This window comes from Aythya marila, assembly GCF_965140915.1.
Source record: "Aythya marila genome assembly, contig: HAP1_HAP1_SCAFFOLD_277, whole genome shotgun sequence".
Classification (NCBI taxonomy): Eukaryota; Metazoa; Chordata; class Aves; order Anseriformes; family Anatidae; genus Aythya; species Aythya marila.
The window spans coordinates 135992-147322 of record NW_028136885.1 but is presented as its reverse complement, the minus strand read 5'-3'; the positions used below and the strand labels follow the sequence as shown (position 1 = coordinate 147322).

The 11331-nt window shown below is 44.6% G+C and overlaps 1 pseudogene across 1 annotated transcript; it reads right to left on the bottom strand.

The window, feature by feature from the left end:
- Window positions 1-4886: 4886 nt before the first annotated feature.
- LOC309891343 (zinc finger CCCH domain-containing protein 11A-like) lies at window positions 4887-10888 on the bottom strand (annotated as a pseudogene). The gene is made up of 8 exons: window positions 10835-10888; window positions 10515-10634; window positions 9612-9735; window positions 8979-9181; window positions 8321-8440; window positions 7757-7815; window positions 5898-5952; window positions 4887-5378 (listed from the first exon to the last, which is right to left on the bottom strand). The product of its transcript is annotated as a zinc finger CCCH domain-containing protein 11A-like (transcript).
- Window positions 10889-11331: the final 443 nt, after the last annotated feature.

Sequence of the window (11331 nt, the reverse complement as noted above, 5' to 3'; positions counted from 1 at the left end):
CGGGCTGAGCCCCCAGGACCCCAGATCCGAGACCCCTGTGGTCCGAGCCGCCCCCCACCCACCTCCCTGGCACCCCCAGCCGCAGGAAGGATACGATGGGCTGCACAATCACCTTCTGCACCTTCTGGTCCTGCTCGCGGTACGCCGTGGCTGCCGCCACCTCGCCGCTCCTGCTCCCAGCACCGCAGGCAGAAGAGGCGAAGGCTGATGGTAGAACAGGGCTTCTTGGGGTGAAGGGAAAGCGAGGGCAGGTGGGTGCAGTCTCTGAGCTCTCCTCCTCCTGATTTTGCTTTTTCTCCCCCATTTCTGAGCCGGCAGAAGTCCCCGTGAAGTCCTTCGGCACGATGAAGGCCTGCGTGAGCTCCAGCAGCAGTTTCGTCCGCGGAGGTTTTCCCTGGTGGGGCCGGGGCGTCACAGCACACACACACACACACACACACAGAGACGCGTGGTTTTGTCCAAACATTAAGTATTTACAACAAATTCGACAAGCGCTTTTCCTCTGCCAGCAGCAAATGCCTGAGGGCCCCCACAGCTTCACAAATCATAGCGGGAAGAGCCTACCGTGCCGCGAAAAGTTTGGAAAATAATTCAAAATTGACCTGCTAGGGGAAAAAAAACGATGGCTGGTGGCAGGGTACACAATACACCCGAATCTCAGCTCTGTCCTCCGCAGGGTCAGTGCCCATGCCCAAGCGCGATGCTGATGGCACCCGAACATTTGCTGTAGCAGGCAGCAGAGCCAGCAGCTCAGGGGAGCAAGTTTTAAAACCAAGAGGCACTTAAACAACCCTTCATCGACCCTGTGACTGTGGCAGAGTCCTGACTGCTCACCCCGGAGTCCTCACACCAGCAAAAAGCACCAACCAAAGCCTGGGGGAACTTTGGTATAGCACAAGAGAAGGGAGTGGGGGTAGCGGAGCCGCATGGCAGAGCTGCTGCTTTTCACCATTTGATCCCCCCTGATAACTGAAAGGAAGGCTGGGTGGGCTGACCCCCACCCCCATTCCTGGCAGCAAGTTTGGTCCACAACACACTGCAATAACGATTCTGCTCCCTCCCACCCCTACAGCTTCATCATCTGACACGGGTACAGTCAAAACAATGGCATACACGAGTAAACGTCAAGAGTTGACATAGTAACTCCAGGATTTGGCTATCAACTGTCCGAGAAATCAGAACACCGAAGCTTCACAATGTGCCCAACATCGAGTTGTGCCAAGGGCGGAGGAAGGAAGAAGATTTACATTTCAGCCTTCAGAGCATCGCTCCATCAGAAGATCGATTTGTAGCCACCATGGCGTGCCAATGGAGAACTTTCTGTGGCAAAAGAAGTGCTTTGTCCTCTCGATATCGAAGGTAACCACCTATAGTTACAGAACGGATGCACAAGACCTTAACTCTGACCAGCAGGGAAATTTAGGACAACTGAGCGCAGATCCTGCCAATTTCTACCACTTCGGACTGTGCTTTAAGTCTCATTGCAAAGCCTCAGTTAGAAAAAGGATCACCTCGGGGTATCCAACAAGAAGAACAGTTTTAATTTTTTTTTTTTTTTTAATTATACCCTAGGACTACGCAGTTCAACTGTCAATCATCTCGGAGAGTTCAAGGAGGAGGTCATCCTCGTCCTTCCCTGGGTCTAAGTCGATTTCGGCTTCCAGTCTGCCTCCTGAGATTTCCCAAAGTAGCTTCTCAAAATCTTCATCCGCAGATAAGGGCGCGTTCCCTGTGGAACTCAGCCGGCGTGTCCGTGCCTCTTCTGGCTGGGAAGAAGCTGAGGTCGAGGTCTCGAGATCCATCTCCATCTGCTCCTCAAATCTTTCCGGGCTTCCAAGATGCACTTCAGGTCTTGGGAGAGCAAGAAAGAACAATCAGGATATGCCATTTCTTAACGGGAAATCCCTTTCCTGCAAACCGGCTCTCAAAACTGTAGGCAAGCCCTCCTACGCTTCAATCTTACACACGGATTGTTATCAATCAACCCAGGGCTACATTTAGAGCCCGATGCGTTACCAGGTACATTTTTCAGTCTGGGGGTTTATCTGTGAAGCCAGGGCACCTGGAGTTGAGGTGGCATTCTTGAGGACCAAAAGGCAGAGGACACTACTCATCATCTATCACCTCACGAGGAAGTAGAACTTCACCTCATCCTCGTTCAGGTATTCAGACAACCCAAGAAGTCACCGGAAAGCTGTGCTGACTTGCAGCATTTCAAGAAAGCCTAATTAAGCAATCCTGCTAGCTGCTAGAAAGTGGTTTCAGGTGACTTATTCCTTTGATGGATTTTGGCTTCAATTATCTCAGAACCCTCATTTTTTCCCACATGTGACAGAACTTATGTTTCCCTGGGGATATACACTGATTAAGAAAAAGAACAAGTTGGGGTTGTCACCTGTTTGGGGGATTTTCTTCAAGTCTGATGGCTGGGACGTGCTCCGGCACGTCTGAAACACCCTAGAAAGCAGCAAAACAGTATTTATGACACATGGGTAAAAGATTCCTTAATAGCTTTTTCCTCCACACTGCTTCTCCTCTGGCATTGCGGAGCCGTGGCCAAAATACAAAACCAAGGTGCTCCTGAAGAAAGTTCACATTCACCTGGAGGTTATTCATGATCTGGTGTCTTTTAAGAACATGGCATTAAGGGACAAAATCCCCCACACCAGAGAAATCACAGCATCAGAGTACCGGTTAAAGAGTGCCATTCATCTCATAAATACAGAAGGGTTCTACAAGCATCCTGGAGACAGCTACTGGATTTCAAAGGAAACAGAAGGCCTGCAGAACGTTTGAGTTTTCCACCTTTTCAAATAGAGGAGGGTAGAAATTTAACAAGGGATCCATCGCTGCATTAGCCCCTGGCCTTACCATGGCTGCTTTTCTGGCTGGAGGTCCCATCATGTCAGCATCAAAGGCAGTCTGTAGTTCCACAGCTGCTATGGCAGAGGGATAACTCCCAGGTGCCTTACGTTTCAGTGCCTTCTTCTTGGGGAAAGTGACTTTCCCACGCGAAGGCTTCGCAGATGTCATAAAGTTGGCTAGAGTAAAAGCAAGAGAGAACTGATACAGTCTTGCTCTGCCTCAGGAAAAATCCAGGTTCTCTTAATCATTTCCACAGTCCTTCTAAACACTTAAATGCATTTGGCCAGCACAATTACACCGCCATTGCCTGGATTCTCAGGAATCTTTTCCACATAGGAAACTCTGTCTACCAACAATCCATACAAAGGAACAAAGAAACCGAAGAGCTACAGTAAATAATAATCCAGGACAAGGGAAACCTCAGACACATAGCAATCCTAAGTGCAAGCTAGGTTCACAAATATAGACAGCTTTTATATTTAAAGTCCTGCTCCCGCTAGGAAAGGAAAAAGCAGCAGTTATAGTAGGACAAGAGTGTATGCAACTGTTGTACCAGCTTCCTCTCCCTTGCAGTGATGTCCCACAGTTAAGTTGTTCTACAAAGTCCACATTTGTAGTGTCATTTTCTAGTCTCCCGTTCCTTACCTAACATCTGGCTGGCAGGAAAAGAAACAAACTAAGAAAAAGAAAGTACACCCTTCGCTTCGTAGCACTGCGTGGCAAAATGCACCCAGCCAGAGTTACAGCATGAGAATTGTCATCTTCTGTCTGTATTTCAGAAGACAACCTAAGTAACTCTTAACCTTCAACACTTACTTTTAGCTTCCTGGCCCTGAAATTGAGCTGCCACTTTCCCTGCTGGTTCAGTATTAAAGAAGCCAGCAGTAGATTTGACAGCAGCTTCCTCCTGCCGAAGCTTCTCTTGTTGTTCTCTCTGTTGCCACTTCTCCCACCGTCTCTCTTCAAAGCTCTTCTCTGGACATTTACGAGTTCCACTCTGCTGAGTGGGCTAGAAGGAAAGAAAAGTAGTGCATGAATAGGACAAAAAAAAATAAATAAAATCCGTGGAGATTTCGTTAAGAAAATCTGATCAGCAATCCCTCCAAAATGGTCTTGATGTGGAACAGCATATTAATCTCGTTCAGGTTACTGTTGTTTTTTGTTTGTTTGTTTGTTTGTTTGTTTTTTTCCATAAAATTCTGCCTGTAACAAGAGCCATGCTTTACTATGGACGCAGTCTCACATATCTGCAATATCCACTATGGCAAGCTTCTTTAAACAGCTAGGGTGTTCTGCTGTACATCTATTTATCACATTCTTTTTAAGCAGCAGAAAGTCATACAAGTTCCCCTATACAGTATCCACTGACAGATTGATTTCCTTGAACACAGAACTCTGGCCTTCTGTATTAAATCCTTCATGTCTGACAGATCAAGTCAGTAAGAACAAAAAGAATTCCCTCCACGTTAACTGTGTAGATTTCAGCTGGTGCTAACAGGGTTTCTTTGTTGCTGTGGTATAAACAGACTGATTCCAAGTTTGAGGATTACAGAGCTGTCTGGAAATGCTGCTGGCGATAGGATTTAGACTGCACTGCAGCTCCTACCAGCTGCTGAAGGGTAAGAACACACTCAAGAGGGTGGCACACGGTGAGTAACAAAACTTGTCAGAATTATCAGAAATTGTACGAATGGATGTGTGTCTTCACAGAGGACTCACCTGTACATCAGGTCCAGAGGAAAGTTTAGGAAAAGGCCGGTTCAATTCCACTGCCTTCTTTTCTTCTTTTTCAGGTGCTTTAAAAAAAGACAAAAAAAAGTGTTGTCAACGGCAGAAATAAAGAAAGCTGGGTACTTGTTTCCTTTGTGCATTTATTTCCTTGTGTCCCATGAGAGAGAGAGAGAGAAAGGCTACAATGTGCAAGCCATTCAGCATTTATCCATGAAGCAGATCCTGAGCAAACTGAACTTGCTCAATATGGGAAGCACCTCACTGGGGCAGGCATTAAAGCATCTTATTACCTGTTAGTTTTGTGCTCCATAAAGATTTCTGCTCTGCTGGGGCAGGTCCGGGTTGTGCTGAGGGAGCTGGCACATCTCCTTCACTCTGCTGCATCCGCAGAGCTTTCTCACGCTTTATTTCTTCCAAGGTTTTAACACGCACTTCTCCTTCCGGCTTGACTTTTCCTGCCGGCTCCTTCGCCTGCCCTTTGCTGGGCCCGGACAGAGCGAGCTGCTTCTTGGACTCACCCTGAATTTTGCTCTTGCTATGGCATTCTCCTGCTTTTTTCTTCTCTTCTACCAAGCGATTATTCTTTTTTTCGGACAAGGCTTCAGAGAAAGTTTGGATGCGACCTGCACGAGCAGCTCTTGCCCCTGCGCTGGAATCTTCAGTTTTACCATGCCCTTCAGCCTCGGCTTTGGCTTGAGTTTCGCGTCTCTGAAGAGCTTTCTCACGACGGATTTCCTCCAGTGTTTTCACATGGATCTCTCCCATCGGCTTGGCAGCCTTCCCTGTCATCATCAAGAAATGAGGAGAAGCACCAACATTTAAAGAGAGTCCAGCAATATTTTAAGTCTCCAAAATTTGTCAGAGCACTAAGGAAAACTCATCTTGAGCGTTCCCAATAATGCATCTTAGAACAATATCCTTAGGACAACATTCTCCTCTTCCTCTGAGCCACTTGTATTTTGAAGACCAGCCCTATCCAGAGAGAACTGCTACACAGAAATGCTGCTTTACTTTATTACTTTTTCAGACTGCATTTCAAATTCCTGCTCCTGGCAGTGGTTCTATTCTAATTGTACGTAACGGTTCACAGCAGCAGCTAAAAACCTTGACAAGGCACAAGTAGAAAATAAACACACACCTAGAGCCAGAGTTCTGATAGTGGCTGTCAGAAGAGCTTCAGCACTCAAGCAAGAGGCGTCAGTTCTTTGTTTTCGTTTAAATTAGTTTGTAGGGATGTGTGAAAGCAGTCCAAGTTCGTGGAAAGGAAGGAGGAGAAAGCATATTTAATATCTAGCTGTTACCTCTCTCAGTACTGGTCTGCTTAGGAGGTAATCCCAGCCTGTCCTTCAGAGACTTGGGAACTCGAACTGCAAAACAGAAAAAGAACGAATTAGGGAGGCTGCATAATGTCAACTTCAGGTTCACATTTCAAAACAAGACAGGAAAGGTGACTTTGAATCCCAGTGATTACGACCTCAGCCAACATGCAAAAAGAAACATCACTGGAAAAGGACAAACAGAAAGACTAAATACGAAACCCAGGAATCCAATCCAGATGCCCGTTTAGTACCTGTCTCTCTCTTGGGTGCTTTGTCAGCATTTCCCGGAGCCTCTACCTTCTTCCCCAGCCTTTCAGCAAGGCTGCGCTTCACTGGAAGGCTGCTTACATCATCTTCAGAGAAAACAAGGAATATTGTAAGAACTTTTCTTTGCAGGAAGGTTTGAGAACAGTCAACAATAAGCTTCTCTTTTTCAAGCATATTTTCATAGAATTGCCTTTCAGCTGCTAAATGATTTATTTATTTATTTATTTGCCATTTCTGCCGTCAACACAGATCTCCACTGCAATGTATTTTCCTTTCATACATCACAAATACTCTTTAATGCAGTCATATATAGAAGGCAGCACCTACATAACAGCTCATAAAAAGTTCTTACCTGCAGAGGCTTTCCGTTTTCCTTGTCTATCAGCAAGATCTACTCGAACCACAGGTTCCTCCCCTAAAACAAAAGGGAATTTTTTTTTCTATTTCACAGAAACCAGTAGCCAACAGAAATAGTATCCTGTTAGCCCATGTCCAAAAAACCCCAGTCAGACACTCTTTTGACAGCTAAACCACATAAACTCATATTTTAACTATAATTAACATAGAAAAAAAATATTAATAGTCTCAGTGCTTGCTTCAAATTCCAGCTGAGATAGTAGAGAGTGAATCTGAGTCTGCTTGACACCTATACTTTGTGCAGAACAAAGCTGCATAAGCAAGCAGAATATTCTTAGGTACAAATGCTGAGAAATATTCCTTTCTAAGGTGAATGTCTACGAGTAAAAGTACTTCCACACTTTTTTCCCTTTAAAAGGCATTTGCACAGCTCTAAACAATTTATATACAAACTCCTGTCATACTGCGTCCACACCTGCCACTGTACGCCTCTTTAATGCTTCAGAAATTGCTTCTTATATAGCACTGGCTTCTACAGCTCGCTCTTCTCGTTACTCTTCTGGTTTTCAGTTACCCCCCTATTTGCATACTGACACTTTTTTTTTTTTCTCCTGCCGCTGCACTTAACCTGAGCACCAAATCTTTCCAGTACAACCAGGGACTTTAAGCATAAAAGCACGTTTTGAACAGAAGGCAGCACCAGAAGGCTAACATGGGTGAATTGTTTTAATTATTGCTTAACCCTCCAGTTTAGGAGTAATGAAATCAAAACAAAAGCATTCATTATTACCTTTCTTGGAAGACACTGTCACAGTTCTCACCACTGTCCGGACATTTTCCTCTTCTGGAGCAGGAAAAATCATAGAATCAACGGGACGAAGAGACGATCTTGAAGAACCTTCTGTTCAGAGCAACCAAAACGTAAGGAAGTTTACCCAACATAAAAAACTATCACAAAGAACAAAAAACTTTAAATGACTTGTTACTGTCAAAAATACAGCAAGCAGAGCATGTAAAGAAGAGAGGTGACTAATTTGCCTCTGGTTGCCCTTTGGACTCCCATTTAGAATACCAGCTGGCTGAGAATCAGGTTGCTTTATGCCCCCAGCTAAAAATGGAAGTCTGTCCCTCAAGCAGCTCCCAGTCACCATCACCTGCCGTGAACAGGATAAGAAAGTAGGCAATATTAACTCACCACCGTGTCTCTTATTTTTTTCCTTCATCTTCTGCCATTTGATTTCCTCAAGTGTTTTTATTCCAAAATTCAGATTGCCCTCTGAAAACAGGAAACAGTTCATGAGACAGGCTTAGAGGCACTCACTGAGGACCACAGGTCCTCAGGCTTCTTAGCGCTCAGGAACTTTCTGAAGTATTTCGAATAAAGCCTGTCAACACTCCTCACAAGTGAAAGAGCCATAGAACCAATGGCATTTTGCCCCTCCTTTCATCCTTCAGGGTTCAAAATGTAGTTTTAATTTTAATCCATTTACACAATATTAGATCCCTCTATCGTTAGATATGGCTTATCAGCAGTGGTTGCAAGGCTGCACGTGCAGCCATTTAAACTCCATGCTGTGGCCCTGTTTTGTTCTCCAAAAGTAAAGAAAAGGAGTTCACCTTTCTGACCCAATGGGCACATGATGGTATTAATGGCAGAAATGAGATCATGGAAATAACCGACTCCATTCAGCACCCCTACATTTTGTTGTGTTTTTACACCACGCTGCTTTTGACTTAACTGTCAAGTTCTTCTGATTTATCCTACTAAGGTGCTGGCATACCTTGTTTAGTAGTAATAGAACTGCCTTTCCGAGTGGAAATCACCCGTAACCCATTTTTGCCTTCCGCAGCTGGATGCTGGACGGGAGTTTTAGTTTCTTCTCCTTCCTCAGAAAGTTGGTCTGAAGGGGAAAAATCGATTCAGTTATGCATAGACCAGGTTGGTCATGATTACGTAGCTCATGCAGTGACACTTCAGCCCATGGTTCATATAAAAAACTTTGCTGCTGTTTTGTTTTGTTTGTTTGTTTGTTTGTTTTTAAACAGCTACACTGACCTGATGAACTCCTAAGTAGAATACACTAGGACAAAACATCTAGGACTCTAGATTCTCTCTGCAGCTTTAACTACTACACAACACATTGCTCTTCAGACAGAAAAAAGAAATTTCCTTCCTAGTTTCACATAGAACTTTACACACAAAAGACCAGCTAAAGCCAGGAGTGGTTCTAAGCTTTCCTCCAACGTTTCAGCTTCTGTCCACTGACTGCCAGACAAAGCCACCAGTGACCTGGCCAGACTGCCTGCCCTATCGCTAGTCAGACCTCAGGTCATCTGTGATTTATACACTCATTTACAGCACAGATTCCTTCCAAGAACCAAAGATTTAACACATTCATTTACAGCACAAATTCCTTCCAAGAACCAAAACATGCTCACCATCATCATCTTCATCATCATCTGCAGCATTGATTACAACTGGAGGGTGTGTAGGGCTTGGGACATTTTCAGAGTTTTCCACTTTCGTCACCCCCTTAGCTGTGGAGAGGGATTTGACTGGACAGAAAGTTTGTTTTGCTGCAGTGACATCTGAGCCACTTTCAGATCATCGTCCGCGCACTCAGGCGGACTTGGCAGTGTAGCTAGAGGAAGAGGAGGATCATCGGTAATATGGCAGTTTAAAACTTTGACCACAATGCAAAGAGATGGTAGCAAAGGCAGATAACCCGCACAGACAACGAATTCAGCATCTCCTTTTGCCCATCCCATCACTGCTTACACCGTGAACAATGATTTCCCTTCCAACAACAACACATCTCCCTACCACCCAGCAAAAGCGGAAACAACAGGAAGCAAACTGCAAGGCAAACATCACACAAAGCAAAGAGAAGCTGAGCACGAAAGCAGAAAACAAACACCAGCAGTACACTCGGTGCAGTACACCTATGACTGCAGACCTTTTCCTGCCCTCACAAATGAACAGTTACCTGACGCCCCCTACAGGATTGGCACCCACTAAGTAATACTCAAAATTAATTCTTCAGCGCTTAAAGAAAAAGGACCTAAACTCACTCTTGCTTGGTGGTAAGAATTGTCCATCGATGTAACGTCCCTTTGCATGATGAAAAGCACAGTTGGCTTTCTGACAGCCTCCTGGCTGGTTCTCCCAGTAGCAAGGAATCTCACTGCGCTTTTTCTGAAGACAGAAAGAAAGAAAAGCTCGTGATAACATGCACCTGAGGCTTGCAAAGAGATGCACAGCTCCAGATCGTGACAGCTGTCACAACACAGTGCTGAAACAGCATTCCAAAGGTCAGTTTCTCAGTTAAGTGTAGTATTTCTGGGCATATTCACAAAGTTTGCATAAGCTGTAACCACTATGCACATTTAGTTTGGTCATCACTCAGTTTGAGAAGACAGGCACTCTCAGACATCACTTGAGGGTGGCTTAAACTAATACACCTAGGATTATACTAGGATTATTCAGAGGGAAAAAGAACATCTGAAATTGCCTAGGTTAACCCTGTCTAGAACTACTTCTTGGAGACTTAGTTCTGCTGCACCTTTAACTTTCCCCACTTCCTACCCCAGGCAGCTACAACAGCGTTATCTGAAGGACTGTGGGTCAGAAGACACCTGATAGTTCATTATCAAGCCTGCTCCCATGAGGATAGAACAGCCTGTTTATTACCCCCCTGCTCCAGCACGTTTTAGCAGTCTATTTAACAGCTATTCTGCATCTCTTGAGAAAACTGTCAGCATCTAATAAAAAAAAATAAACAAATATCTTGCTAAGACATACCTAAGGCATTGATTTTATTTCCCTCTGCTTCCTCCCACCCCCTCTCTTGGTAACAGAAACCAGTATGATTTTGAAGCAAACAAATCTATCCTGCAAAAGCGCAATCAGTACACCTACGGCACTGAAAAATGCTTTTGTGGATTTATTTTGAGAACACATTGTTAGGCACTCACGTCAATTTCCATGTGTCTGAATCGGCAGACATTCCTGAAACAACGACCCTCCTGCCACAGCTTGCAGACCGTCTCATTGCCCAGAGCAGCTTCGCAGTGGCGGTAGGCACATTTGTCTCCCTGGAACCAAAAGGAAACCAACAAGGAAAATAGAGTACAGCCTCAAAAATGGCCATGCTGCTGCCTAATGGTGCTACAACTGAATTCACAATCTATCTGGTTCTCAAGTTAACCAAAGACCAGTGTGCTTCCTCCTCCTAATCTACTCCTTCCTGAAAAAAGGGGAAAAAAAAAGCAAAGCAAAGGAAAGCCAGCCATACCTTGCTACAGGTAGAATAGAAATAGAAGTAGCAATCGTCTCCTTGTTTAGACATGCCGACGAGTTCTGCTAACAAGCTCGGGTTCTCTCCACAGGGACTTCCTCTGCTCTTGGAGAGAGCTGTCTTCACCCTTGCTTGGGCTGAAAGTCTTCTACTGGCTTGTGATCAGTGAAATCTTCTTTTTAAAAGTAACCCGAAAGAAAGTAACAAGTGAAAAATAATGAGGAACAAACATTTTTCCAGCTTTCTTCAGTTAATCAAATCAAGTTATCAGTCTCTCAAGGAGAGCAAAGCCTTGAAATCAGCTGTTACATGAACTAACTAAATATTAAAGTTCTGTAAAGCTGCCAGGAGCTTTGTCAGCAAGCATTCTCTTCCACATCCTCAATAATATGACCTGGAGCACATCTGGAAGCCTGAAAACGGAGTCACTCCTTAAAAAACCACCTGATGATACATGCAAGTCAATAATCAACTATGGCTACAAATAACTTCTC